Source organism: Chiloscyllium plagiosum, chromosome 15 (genome assembly GCF_004010195.1).
Source record: "Chiloscyllium plagiosum isolate BGI_BamShark_2017 chromosome 15, ASM401019v2, whole genome shotgun sequence".
In the NCBI taxonomy this organism is placed as follows: domain Eukaryota; kingdom Metazoa; phylum Chordata; class Chondrichthyes; order Orectolobiformes; family Hemiscylliidae; genus Chiloscyllium; species Chiloscyllium plagiosum.
This window is the reverse complement of record NC_057724.1, coordinates 62370058-62385402: the sequence shown is the minus strand read 5'-3', so window position 1 is coordinate 62385402 and position 15345 is coordinate 62370058.

The following is a 15345-nucleotide window of genomic DNA, read 5'->3' as shown; positions in this document are numbered from 1 at the left end:
CTTGCATATAACATCAATTTCCACCTCAATATGAGCTCACTTGTTGCATCAAGTCTTTGTGAACTCCACATGTGATTATTCAGCACTCTTTTCTATTCCACGCCATCTTCCCTCTGTACCATATCCAAGCTTACAGTGGTTTTGTCATCCTGTACTAAGTCCTGTTCACCTATTAACCTTCACATCATTGTCCGATTGTGGCTTTTGATCTTCTAACATTTCAGAATTAAAGTTCACATGTTCACATCTAAATCCATTCATGGCCTCACTCCTCACTATCTCTGTGAACTCTATGAGGCCTAAAGTCTCAACCTCTCCAGAAACTCCTGACCTACACCAGACCTCTCTGACCCTCATAACTCTGCCTTTTTATATACTCAGGTCCCTCCAGAACACAATGCAGGGCCATGTTTCCTCACTCCTGGAAGCCTCTGCTTCCTTCTGGATCTTTAACTCTGTCCTTAAGATTGATTTCTCAATCTCATTTTCTTGTCACCCCTCCTCAATATCTCCTTCACTATTGTGCATTCTTTTTCACTCTTTCTGCTCCAGTGAACTGTCCTGCTGTATTAAAAGCACTCCTTATATGCAGGTTGTTTTCGTACGTAAAACTATTGTCACAAGTTGTTACCAAGGGTGCTTCACTATTTAAAGGAATAACATATTCACTACCTGATTATAACCTTCCTTCAGTTCTGTCAGCTTCCTTCAGTTCTGTCAATTCTCTTTTCTACCACTAGGGAGAACAATTTTTAGTCTGTCGGCATTTTTATGTCAATATTATCGCTGACCTTCAAATAATTCTCTCATTTTGCAGAGTTTATACAGTAGCACATTTGGATACATTGACCAGTTTTAATTACAAATCTCTGACCCAGTTAAGGAAATTTAATGAAGTATTAGCTTGATCAGCACCTTTTTATCTCTGAGACCCTTGGATTGAATCCAGTTCATAAATACAAGCATACAAATTAGGAACCCCTTGAACCTGCTTTGTCAATCAATGAGGTTATGGCTGATCTATTTCTGTTCCGAATTCCACATTCCTAAATTTCCCATTCACCCCCCCCACCCCACTCCCCCGCCAATAGCTTTTCATTCCTTTGCCTGACAATATTCTACCTAATCTTGCCTTAAAAATATTCATGACTTCACCGCTTTCTGAGCCTGAGAGTTCCAGAGAAGCATTTTCTTGTTACCCCTGTCTTTAGAAGCCCTAGTTTTAATGCAGATCTTCCTCATTCTGAATTTCCCTCACCGAATCCTCTCAACATTCCAGTTCTCGAGACAATTCAGGATCTTATTCATTTCAACCAAGTCCCCCCTCATTCTTCCACACTCCAGTGGAACAAATCCAGCCTGGCCAATATATCATCATATGACAACCTGCTCATTCCAGATATCAATCTGGTCAACATTCCCTGAACACACAATGACATCCTTCCTTAAATAAGCGGTGCAGTCAAAGCATAGCATCCTTAACTTTATATTCAATTCTTCTCATCACAAAAGATTTTCAGCACGTCCATTGTCCCTGTTTGCTGGCTTCAAGGATCCTCAGTTTGAATAATCCTCCTGCAATTCTTAGTGTTGTAAGGTCATTTCACTTCTGGTTCCTTATGGACTGGTGAAAGCAAATGGTAATAATTTGAGTCTAAGTTATCCATCCCATTTATAAAGACCAAAAATGATGTATAGAAAAATTAAAAGATTTGTACTGATGCTCTGCCAGTATTGGAGTTGATGTGCATCTCTGGGGCTAAGTGAAGGAAATTTTCCCTTGCATCTGGTCATGCTGTTCCTTGCTTCAAATGCTTAACAACGTTGGAAGCAAAAGCAGAAGTATTCCTTTCGTCAGGCAATGCTTGTGCACTGATGAGCTCGAAAATAAATTACCCAAAGACAAACTAATGAATGTGCAATGAGGGACATAAAGGGCATTTTTTATGCAGGAATTGCCAAATATATCGAAGCAGTGAATGAAAATGGACAATGTACAACTTTTATTCTGACAGATCTCCCCTAGTTTACCTTATCCCTGAGAACTAATCACCAAAATAAATTCAAAAATAGTAATTAATGTGCACCACCTCAACCCTTCCACACCCCCACCCCAAGCAATTCATGGGAAAATTCCATGCACACATCAACTTGTAATAGTATCCTATTACTATTTGATAGCAATCTATAGATGGGTGTATGTAGAGAAGTATCTGCAGACAATGATGCTTTGACATTTTAAATCTGAATCCTTTTTATGTATTTTCCATGACTTGAAGTTAGGGATAAGCAGTCGATGATCTCCACGCCTCACCACACAAGATAATTCTTCTTAGGTTCTTTTCTACCTCCCCATTTGAAGCTTCATTCCATTATAAGTGCAGTCAGAAGTTCATTGTTTTAAAGAAAAATCAAAGAAGATATTTTCGAAATGTAGCACTTTATTTTTCTTTCTGTCCTTGACAGCTGGGAGATTGTTGTAGGAAGGAGGGAGGGAGGGAACAAGCAGAAGGAGGAGGGGGAGTGCACAATGTTGGCACTGCGGGTACATGCCCTGCCCAGAGTGGAGCTGAGCGAAAGGGACCAGGAAGATCCCAGACGCAATCCCCATCCTGTTGGGAGTGGTAGATGTATCGACCCAGGGAGCTTACCAATGTGATTTATTCCTCAGTGTGTGATTTCAAATCCATGGTTTTGTGATTTCATTACTGTAAAAGATTGTTTCTGGGATAGAGATGGAATGGTCCTTTAAGGAGTGCGTTCGCAGTTCTGCACCATGTCCAGATATACACAATAAGAATTTCTATTTTCTTCGGAGTGTACCATAAATAAAGGCATGTTCAACATGGTCTAAGTGTTGCTCTCCTTTTTCTCCTGCTGGGATATCATTTTAACCCCAAAGCCAATGTCAATGATGTTTGTTATTGGAAAGGCAGTAAAGTCCTTTCATTCTTTAATGGTCAATAGACTCAGATTTCTCTGGTCAGAATAACAGATACAATGTGAAAGGGAGCAATGCAAAGCTGGAAGAAAACCCTGACAATTCCCAATATGTACCTCAGTTAATTAATGTCAGCAGGCTGAGGCAGAGGTGCAATAATTTTGTCAAAGGTCCCTGGGCTAAGAAAAGAAGCATTTTTTTTATTTCTGATTGCTACATTGTGACTTCTGCTGGAAATCATGTGTTCGTTACAGAGAGTGCCTGTGACATCCAGCCACCACCCTTTCACTAGCCTGCCAGCACTTACTGTGATGAATGGTTATCTGTGTAAAGGGCCTAGAGGGCTGCCAATAGCAATGGAACTATACCTCACATCCATTAATGCCTTCAGGAAAACAGAAAGTTAACGGAAGAGAAAAGAAGCAGGTCAAGATGCCATTCTTGCTGTTTTCCCACCCCATGAAAGTTAAGTGACTGGTGGGTTTGGCAACATCGCAAAGTCAGCTGGAGTGAACCCAATGCTGTCATTTTGCCCAATGGTTTATTCATATAAGACTGTAGAAATCTTCATAATTGGGAGAAACAAGCCATCAAACTGGAACGCAAAGTTCAGAAAAGGTAATTTTTCTTTTCGTTGCAAACTCAAACTGCTGTGTTCTTTTTACTTATCCACTTAAAGCGTAGTTAATGTCAGAAAACATCTGGCAAAAGTACTCAGGGATGGTATTTGTTCAGGACTGTAGTTTAAGAGTATTCTGAACCTTTAATCATTTAAAGATTGGCAACAGCGATAAGATTGTTGTGAGCTTTTCTTTCCATTCAAGGACCTCTCTCTCCCCACCCCACTCTGGCCTATCACCCTCACCTTGACCTCCTTCCACCTATCGCATTTCCAACGCCCCTCCCCCAAGTCCCTCCTCCCCACCTTTTATCTTAGCCTGCTGGACACACTTTCCTCATTCCTGAAGAAGGGCTTATGCCCAAAACGTCGATTCTCCTGTTCTTTGAATGCTGCCTGACCTGCTGCGCTTTTCCAGCAACACATTTTCAGCTCTGATCTCCAGCATCTGCAGCCCTCACTTTCTCCTCTTTCCATTCAAGGAGTTGAAGGAAAAGATGAGACAGGGTTTAAGAGACTTGTCTCTTTGTTCCCACATCATTTGCTGTGGACACCTCTCAGGATTTGGCCTTGACCCTTTGCTATTTCTCATTGACATACTGCTTTTGGGTATGTTATCCAAATGCACAGTGTCAGTTTCCACACATACATTGATAATGTTCAACTCTACCACATCACCATCTTAAAACTACTCTGTGAACTCCGACATTAAATATAGCACCAAGGTTGCAAAGTATCTAGAATGCAATTAATGGCTATCAGACTGAAGACTGTGACTTTGTTCTTCCCAATATTTTATTTTAGAACATTTCTATTGTCCAATACAGGATATATATGGGTGGCACAGTGGCACAGTGGTTAGCACTACAGCCTCACAGTGCCAGAGACCCGGGTTCATATTCCTGCCTCAGGCAACTGTCTGTGTGGAGTTTGCACATTCACCCCGTGTCTGCATGGGTTTCCTCCAGGTGCTCCGGTTTCCTCCCACAGTCAAAAAATGTGCAGGTTAGGTGAATTGGACATGCTAAATTGCCCGTAGTATTAGATGTAAGGGAATGGGTCTGGGTGGGTTATCATTTGGAGGATCAGTGTGGATTTGTTGGGCCAAATGGCCTGTTTCCACACTGTAGGGAATCTAATCATAATTTACAGAAGAAAAACAAAATGAAAAACTTGAAAGAAAGAGTTCAGGGACAAAGTAATATTGCCAATGTTATTAGAGAAGAAGAAAGGATAATTGAGGAAAATAGAAGCATAATTTGAGATGAGGAAGAAGAAATGAGAAAAAGATAAATATGAAGATACGGTGCTACAAATAACATCTGTTTCAATCATTGATTTACATCAGATGCTCATGGCCAAATTGGGTAGATTTCCAACATTACAACAGTGGCTTCACCTCAAAAAGTAATTAATGGACAGTAAAAAGTTCCTGAGGTTATAAGAAGTGCTACACAAATGTCAGCATTCTTTTCTGGTGAATGCTAATTTAAGCTTGGATACAATTTTTTTCAGATTGTGTTGAGAACTAACACGAACTTTAGTCTTGTCTTTCTTAATGACAACAAAGTTTTGAAAACAGCTCCAGCTTGTGACCATTAAGCTTTATGTCGAACTAAATGTTTCTTCATCGTTTGACGCTCTAGAAATATAAGAGAAAAATTTCCATTAGTGAATGTACAATCCAGTACCAAATTGTGCATGGATTTGAGATTAAAAGAAGAAATCTCCAGATTAATCCTTTTCACTACATCTGTTGGTTTGCATGTCTCTTTGGAAGAATCCTCTTATTTGAATTTAGATTAATTATTGGTGATCCATAAGATCATCATGGGAGATTGGACAGGGTATGCAGTCATGTTGTGAGTTGCTCTGCATAACTCTTTTCAAGGTGTTAAAGTCTTTCATCCATTATAGTTTTTTTGAAGAAGTAGTCTTGGGATGGCAAAGGCAGGATTTATTGCACATCCCTAATTGCCCTTGATTAGGAGATAGTGACATGAGTGGATTACTACACAATTTCACATTGAGTCATAGAGCATGGAAACACAACCTTCGGTCCAACTTGTCCATGCTAACCAGATATCCTAAATTAATCTAGTCCCATTTGCCAGCATTTGGCCCATATCCCTCTAAAACCTTCCTATTGAAATACCCATCCAGATGCCTTTTAAATGCTGTAATTGTGCCAGCCTCCTCCACATCCTCTGGCAGCTCATTCCATACACACACCACCCTCTATGTGAAAAAAGTTGCCCCTTACGTCCCTTTTAAATCTTTCCTTTCTCATCTTAAACTTATGCCCTCTAGTTTTTTACTTCACTACTCGAGAGAAAAGCATGGTAACTAAAAGGCAATCACATTGCTATGGATCTGGAGTCATTTGGAGGCCACATCGGGTTAGAATGACAGATAGATTTTTAACATAATTCTCATAGTTTCATTGTCATTATTTCAGTGACATTTTATTTCACATTTATTTGTTACTTGCATTTCCAAATCATGCATTTAAATGAGGAGACAATAGACTAGTGGCATTATTGCTGAACTATTAATCCAGAGTCTCAGGTCATGCTCTGGAATCCTCAATTCAAATCCCACCATGGCGGCTAGTGGATTTTGAATTGATTAAAATCCGATTTAAGAGTGTAATGATGACCATGAAGCCATTGTTTATTCTCAGGCAAAATACCCATCTGGTTAATTTATGCCCTTTAAGGAAGGAAACTGCCAACTTTAGCTAATCTGACTGACATGTGACTCCAGACCCACAGCAATATGATTGACACTTAATTCATCAGTGGGCAGTTAGGAATGGGCCTCACCAGAGATGCTATCATACTGTGAATGAATAAAAAAAAATCCCCAAGCTGCAATTTGAACTGTCTCTGGAGCATTCATCCAGCCCTATGACTTTAAGTTAACAACGTCACTGTGCTACAGTTCCCATTTGGGTACTCTTGCTATAGAGGGAAGGTGTGTCAGACTGATTTCTGAGATGGTAGGATTAATGTATGCAAAGAGGTTGAATTGGTTTGGACTATATTTGCTGAAGTTCAGAGGATTGTGGGGAGATCTCATAGAAACCTATAAAATTCCAACAGGACTAGAGAGAGTAAATGCAGAAAGGATGTTCCCGATGACAGGGCAGTTCATACACAGGGGTCACAATCCAAGAACATGGGTTAAACCATTTGGTACTGAGATGAGAACAAATGTTTTCATACAGAGAATGGTAAGTCTGTGAAATTCACTACCACGGAAGACAGCCAAGATTAAAACATTGCTTTTTTTCAAGGAGGAGTTGTCTATAGAGCATGTGGAACTAAACTGATTAAAGGATTTGGAGCAAAAGCAGGACAACTTGGCTGATCAGCCACAATCTTAATGAATAGAAAATCAGGCTGGAAGGACCAAATGACCTACTTCTGCTCCTATTTTCAATATTTCTACATTGAACTGACATTTGCTGGAAGTGATTAACATGAGGATGGTGGTGCAATCCCATGTTAAGTTGCTTCAGCCTTTGTGCCTGTCTCGAGTAGATTGCAGGGAGAAAGTGAGGACTGCAGATGCTGGAGATCAGATCTTAAAAATGTGTTGCTGGAAAAGCACAGCACGTCAGGCAGCATCAAAGGAACAGGAGAAACTGAAGAAGGGCTTATGCCCGAAATGTCGATTCTCCTGTTCCTTTGAGTAGATTGCAGACAAGCGAGAGGTTTCTTCTGCACCTCCTACTTGAGGAACCTTATATTATAGTTAGGAGGAAAACAGCAATGTAATTCAATAAGCAATGCAAATACTGTTGTTCATTCCACACAATCTATAAAAATACTAGTTCTGGGTAATCCAAGATGGAGGACAGGAAAAAGTCTGTGTCTGTAAGAGCTGCGCCTTTTTTGAGGTGTTTTATGTGTTGGAAGTGATTTCCTTGAATTCCAGGAACAGCAATTGCTGTTTCACATGCTGCTGCATTGTTTTGGAACTTTGGGAAAAATAGAGCAAAACTGTCACTTTTAAAAGGAGGAAGACAGACAAAAGTCATCAATCATGTGGTCAGTGAGGGAGAGAGAGAAAGAAACCTGCACTGCTCACTGACACAATGAATCTGCTCATTTACTGTGTTTGCTGTTTGAGTTCATGTATCTTTGGACATCAGAGTGCATCTAGGAAAAATTAACAAACAGCAAAATTCACAGCTGATGTTGGAGGAACCAGTGTGGGTGGGCTCACAGCACAGGAACAGATAAGTACATAGCTTTTACATGTAACCTTGCTGTGAGTGTACAGTAATGAGTAGTGTGGGTTTTTTCTTGATTTTATGTTTTATTGAGTTCTGTCTCTTGACTAAATTTTAAAAAGTTAGCCTGGAGCACTGTATTTTTTAGGGCAATAAGACGGTGCTATTTTCTGGGTCTGTCAATTGTGAAGGAGCAAAGATGGCCTTTAGTAGACTGATGTGTTCTTCCTGTCGGATGTGGAAATTTATGGAGAGTTTCCATGTTACTGATGATTATGTCTGCAGGAAGTATCTTTAGTTGCAAATCTTACCGGATCGCATGGATCAGTTGCAATGGCAGTTAGAGGCAATGAGGAATTCACAAAAGCTAGCAGGTGTGATGGATGGCAGTTATAGGAAGGGAGAAAAGCTACAAATACAGTCAGGTAGATGGGTTAACTCCAAGAAAGGTAGTAGGGGTGGGCAGGTCATGCAGGAGTCTCCTGTGGCTATGCTCATCTCAAACATGTATGCTGTTTTGGAAAATGTAGGGGGTGATGGATTCTTAGGGGAATGTAGCAAGCACAGCCAAGTTTCTGGTATCGAGACTGGCTCTAATGTAATGAAGCGTACGTCAGATTCCAAGCAATTGATTGTGTTAGGGGACTCTCTAGTCCAAGGCATAGACAGACTTTTCTGTGGCTGGCAGCAGAAAATCAGAATTGGTTCCCTGGTGCCAGGATCAAGGATATCTCGGAACAGGTGCAGAATGTTCTCAAGGAGGAGAGGCCCAGCAGGAGGTCATTGTACACATTGGAACTAACGACATAGGAAGGGAAAAGGATGAGATTCTGAAGGGAGAATATAGCAAATTAGGCAAGAATTTATAAAGGAGGTCCTCAGGGGTAGAAATATTGGGATTATTCCTGGTGCTAGGAGCTAGTGAGGGCAGGAATATGAGGATAGAGCAGATGACTGAGTGGCTGAGGAGCTGGTGCAGGAGAGAAGGGTTCACATTTTTGGATCATTGGAATCTCTTCTGGGGTAGAAGTGACCTGTACAAGAAGGATGGATTGCACCTGAACTAGAAGGGCTCAGGGAGATTTGCTAGAGCTGCTCGGGTGGATTTAAGCTAGTATGGTGGGAGAGTGGGACCCAGGCAGATAGTGAGGAAAGTGATTAATCTGAAGGTGGCACAGTTGAGAAAGGGAATGATTCAAACAGTCAGGGCAGGCAGGAACAAAGTAGAGAACAATGTAGGACTGATAAACCAAACTGCATTTATTTAAATGCAAGAAACTTAACAGGAAAGGCAGATGAACTCAGGGCATGGTTAGGAACATGGGACTGAGGATATCATAGCAATTACAGAAACGTGGCTCAGGGATGGGCAGGACTGGCAGCTTAATGTTCCAGGATACAAATGCTATAGGAAGGATAGAAAGGGGAGCAAGAGAGGAGGGGGCGTGGCACTTTTGATAAGGGATAGAACTACGGCTGTACTTAGGATATTCCTGGGAATACATCCAGGGAGGTTATTTGGGTGGAACTGAGAGATAAGAAAGGGAGGATCACCTTGTTAGGATTGTATTATAGACCCCCTAATAGTCAATAGGAAATTGAGAAATAAATTTGTTAGGAGATTTCAGTTATCTGTAAGAATAATAGGATGGTTGTCAGAGGAGATTTTAATTTTCCAAATGTAGACTGGGATTGCCATAGTGTTAAGGGTTTAGATGGAGAGGAACTTGTTAAGTGTGTACAAGAAAATTTTCTGATTCAGTATGTGGATGTACCTACGAGAGAAGGTGCAAAACCTGACCAACTCTTGGGAAATAAGGCAGGGCAGGTGACTGAGGTGTCAGTGGGGAGCACTTTGGGGCCAGTAACCAGAATTCTATTCATTTTAAAATAGTGATGGAAAAGGATAGACTGGATTTAAAATTTGACATTCTAAATTGGAGAAAAGCCAATTTTGATGGTATTTGGCAAGAACTTTCAATAGCTGATTGGGGACAAATGTTCAAAGGTAAAGGGATGGTTGGCAAATGGGAAAGCTTCAAAAATGAGACAACAAGAGTCCAGAGACAGTCTATTCCTGTTAGGGTGAAAGGAAAGGCTGGTAGGTATAGGGAATGCTGGATGATTTGAGAAATTCAGGTTTTGGTTTAGAAAAAGAAGGAAGTATATGTCAGGTACAGCCAGGATAGATCGAGTGAATCCGTTGAAGAGTATAAAGGCAGTAGGAGTAGACTTAAGAGGGAAGTCAGGAGGCAAAAAAGGAAACATGATATAGCTTTGGCAAATAGGGTGAAGAAGAATCCAAATGGATTTTATAACTACATTAAAGGCAAAAGGGTAACTAGAGATAGAATAGCGCCACTCAAAGATCAGCAAGGCAGCCTATGCATGGAGCCACAGGAGATGGGGGAGATACTTAATGAGTATTTTGCATCAGTGTTTATTGTAGAGAAGAACATGGAAGATATAAAATGTAGTGAAATACATGGTGATATCTTGAAAAATGCCCATATTAAAGATGAGGAGGTGCTGGATGTCTTGAAACACGTAAAAGTGGATAAATCCCCAGGACCTGATCAGGTGTACTCCAGAACTCTGTGAAGCTAGGGAAGTGATTGCTGGGCCCTTTGCTGAGATAGTTTGATCATCAATAGTCACAGGTGAGGTGCTGGAAGACTGGAGGTTGGCTAACGTGGTTGCCCTATTTAAGAAAGATGGCAAGGAAAAGCCAGGGAACTATAGACCGGTGAGCCTGACCTCAGTGGTGGACAAGTTGTTGGAGGAATTCTGATGGACAGGATTTACATGTATTTGGAAAGGCAAGGACTGATTAGGGATAGTCAGCATGGCTTTGTGCATGGGAAATCGTCTCACGAACTTGATTGGGTTTTTTGAAGAAGTAACAAAAAGGATTGATGAGGACAGAGCAGTGGACGTGATCTAAATGGACTTCAGTAAGGTGTTTGACAAGGTTCCCCATGAGAGACTGGTTAGCAAGGTTCAATCTCATGGCATACAGAGAGAACTAGCCATTTGGATACAGAACTGGATCAAAGGTAAAAATCAGAGGATGGTGGTGGAGGGTTGTTTTTCAGACTGGAGGCCTGTGACCAGTGGTTTGCTACAAGGATTGGTGCTGGGCCCACTGTTTTTCATCAGTTATATAAATGACTTGGATGTGAACAAATGAGGTACAGTTAGTAAGTTTGCAGATGACACCAAAATTGGAGGTGTAGTAGATGGTGAAGAAGGATACCTTCAATGGGAGGTTGTTAAGATGAGCCAATGGGCTGAGGAATGGCAGATGGAGTTTAATTTAGATAAACGTGGAAAATCAAATCAGAGCAGGACTTGTGCACTTAATGGTAAATTCCTGGGGAGTGTTGATGAATAAAGAGTCCTTGGAGTGCAGATTCATAGTTCCTTGAAAGTAGAGTTGCAGGATAGGTTAGTGAAGAAGGCATTTGGTATGCTTTTCTTTGTTGGTCAGAGCATTAAACATAGGAGTTAGGAAGTCATGTTGCAGGTTAGGCCACATTTGGAAAATTGCATGCAATTCTGGTTTCCTTCCTATTGGAAGGATGTTGTGAAACTTGAAAGGGCTCAGAAAAGATTTACAAGGATGCTGTCAAGGTTGGAGTATTTAAGCTATAGGGAGAGGCTGAATAGTCTGGGGCTGTTTTCCCTGGACCGTTGGAGGTTGAGGAGTGACCTTATAGAGATCTATAAAATCATGAGGGACATAAATAGGATGAATAGACAAAGTTTTTTCCCCGAGGTGGGGAAGTCCAGAATGAGAGGGTATAGGTTTAGGGTGAAAGGGAAAAATTTAAAAGGACCCTAAGGGGCAACTTTTTAATGCAAAGGGTGTTGCATGAATGGAATGAGCTGCCAGAGGAAGTGGTGGAGGCTAGTCCAATTACAACATTTTAAAGGCATCTTAATGGGTGTCTGAATAGGAAGGGATATGGGCCAAGTGCTGGCAAATGTGACTAGATTAGGTGAGGATATCTGGTCAACATGGATGAATTGGACTGAAGGGTCTGTTTCCGTGCTGTACATCTCTGTGACTCAAAGACTTCCTATCTGCTGTCCAGTTGATAAGATCTTAACAATAACCAAATAATGTCAAATCTGATGGGCCCAATCGCTTGGAAAATGAATTGTGTCTGATGACAAGAGATTGGAGCAACATTAATTTATAATCTAAAGCAGGTTAAATCATCCAAGGAAGATACATGCCCAGTGCTTGTGGTAATTTTTATTGTCCTAGTAACTCAGAACTTTGCTGGGTCCCAAAGGAACAGACATTACAGAAGCTAGAGTTGTTGTAATGCAGCTTTGGGTTACACCATCCTTACTGCTTCAACTAGCTGGATAGGCTGAAGGAAGGTCTCTAACAACAATAATAATATATATGCAGCACCTTCAATGTATTAAAACACCTAAAGGTGCTTCACCAGTGTTAAAAACCACACAACAAAATCATTGTTCAGACAGTCTAAAGCTTGGCTTAAAGGGTGGGTTTCAAAGAGCAGTTTAAAAGAAGGATGTGAGGTGGATCTGTGGACAGGTGTAGTAAATAGGATGAATACACCTTCGGGCCTTGACAGCTGAAGGCTTGTCCACCACTGGTTGAGTGGTTAAAATTGGAACAGCCTAAGAGCCCTGAATTGGAGGACCACAGATACCTTGGACGGTTGGGACTGAAGGGACAGGGAGAGTTTGAAAACAGGACAAAGTGTTTAACGCTGCTTGACTGGGAGCCAATGCAAGTCAGCAAGCAATGGGCTCTGTGTGAATAATCAGAGTAATTTGGGCTACTGCAATTCAAACTTTCCAGACATAGTCTAATTCTACTAAATACAGTTGAAGTTTATAACGGAATTTCCAAAGGTGTAAAAAAGGTGGAATGTAACAGACATTACAGACATTATTTGACCCATCACCGGCTCTTCAAGTGAGCATCTTAACCTCGTGTCAACCCTTGGTTTTCCTGCACACCCTTGCTAAATATTTGTATACAAATAGTTGTCCACTGCCTGAATGCCTTAACTGAATCTGCCTCCACCACATCCTCTCATGCTATTACTAATTGCTGAGTGAAAAGCTTTTTTCTCATACCACCCTTACTCCTGTAGCAAATCCCTTTAAATCAAATGATTTTGCTCTTTTTTTTCTCACTAACGGGGATAGTTTCTCCCTAGCTTCTCCAAGCTGCTCACGATTTTGAAAACTGTTAGTAGAGTTCCTCTAAGACTTCTTTCCAAGAACAGTCCCATCTTCCTCAATAAGGCCTCATTATTGAAATTTCTCATCCTTGCAAATATTCTTGTAAACAACCTCTGTACTCTTTACAATGTGTTCACATCTTTCTTATAATGTGAGAGTCAGAACTCTACACAGTCTTCCAGCTGAGGTCTAATAAATGTTTTGTGTAAGTTCAACATCTCCCCCTCGCTGTTGTACTCTATGCTCCTATTGATAAAACCAAGGATACTGTAAGCTTTCTTTGCTGCTTTAGTAATTATAATTTATAATTCCATTTATACTTGCGGCCTAGCAAATTACACAGCTTGACAGCTTTCTGACCTTCTCAAGGGTAAGTAGAGATTAACAATGAATGCTGACCTTGCCAATGATGCTCACGTTTTATGAATTTGACTTTTTTATGCGTGAATTTGCATTGGAAAGATTCAACATGATCAACTTGCTTCTTTGAAAACTTTATATATAAAATTTGAGTCATGGTCGCATAACTCACAGAAAAGTTTGCTTCGAGGTACGCATGACAGGCCTCCAATGCAATTAAACTACAGAGGAATGGAGGAGGAATGGGATATACATGCAAGATTAGAATCATACAATCCCTGTAGTGTGAAAGCAGACTATCGGGCCTATTGAGTCTACATTGACTGTTTGAGCAGCATCCCACCTAGACCCACCCCTCACGGCTAATCCCTGGACACTATTGGCAATGTAGCATGGCCAGTCCACCTAACCTGCACAGCTTTGGACTGTGGGAGAAAACCAGAGGACCCAGAAGAAACCCACCCAGGCATTGGGAGAATATGCAAACTCCACACAAGACAATCACCTGAGGGTGAAATCAAATCCAGATCCCTGGTGTGTGAGGCAGCAGTGCTAGCCACTGATCCACCATGCCACCCCCATTTGTTGTGAGACTGGGAACAGTGTTGACTAGAATCTTGCAGGTGCTATTCCTTGGATTCCAGCTGCTTTCAATCGACAGAAATGAACCGCATCTCAAATTGTGAGGTTGCTAATTATGGTGACTATATTGAGGAAGCCACAGCACCAGAGGCAACAAATGTAGTTTTAGATTTGCCAAAGAATTTGTACCAGCCACAGGATTTGAGAGACACGCAGCAAATGAATTGACAACTGTGAAAGCAGTAGAAAGTCATGCTGGTAACAGTTACAGGAGAGGAGGTTCATGGGAGGTGTAAATGCAGTATTATACTAGTTAGGCAGCATAGTTTGTTTCTGGAATGTGCACTCAATGTCAAGTTAATACTGAGAAATGTAAATTTTTCCACATTAGTTTATAACTGCAGCTCATAAGTAAAGAATGACATTTTGGGGTCAGATTTGAAAGTGTTCAGAAACATTATTGATGCCAATTTTAATACCAATGAGATGTTTTGAAAGTGAAGCAGTGTGGAAAGATTGGTTCAACTAGAAATTTGAAGAGTAAGGTGAAAATGGGAACAGAAAAGTGTTTTCAAATAAAATTTAAAAGAATGACATCAGTTAAAGGGGTGGGTCACAATGGACAGACAAAAGCACTGCTCACCTTTTGAGACATACCTGGGATTTTCTATTGTGTCTTGGCTTAGTCTGCCATCTAATTCTGCTGCGTATTCCTCTCAAAATAAAAGCTTTTTATGTTTCTGTATTCTTGGGCAGAATGTTACCAATCAAATATGTGCAGGTCAGGTGGATTGGCCATGCTAACTTGTCCTGTAGCATCCATGAATGTAGAGGTTAGGTGGATTAGCAATGGGGAATGCAGTGTTACACTGCAAGGATAGGGTGGGTCTGGGTAGGATGTTCTTCGAAAGGATCAGTGTGGAATTGATGGGCCAAATGGCCCACATCTACACTATAGGGATTCTACATATTGAGTCCGCTATCCTGTTGGCGGATTCAATTTCAGCTCAAGAAAGCCCAGCTGGAAGAAGCTGTTTGGGACATCAGTCATGATCTTTCCAGAACCAGCCAATTAAGAAGTTGTTTCCACTAGCTCTGTCCTGTGAATAACAGAGAGTGGAAGATAGAAGCAGGAGGCACAATGACAAATGCCTCAGCAAAGTCCATTCGCCAGCCCCAACGGTGAGGTGGGTCATGCTAAGGCAGGCAGGAGACAATGAAGGAATCGTAACATGAAAGCATTCTGTGTAGCATTATGAAAAATTGAACATTGGATATGGCCTTCAGCTGTTTGGTCATCATTGCGGAAGGGGATTGATTCTTGGCAGCTCCATTCTAAGGCAATACAGAGGAGGTTGCCAATATCGCCCT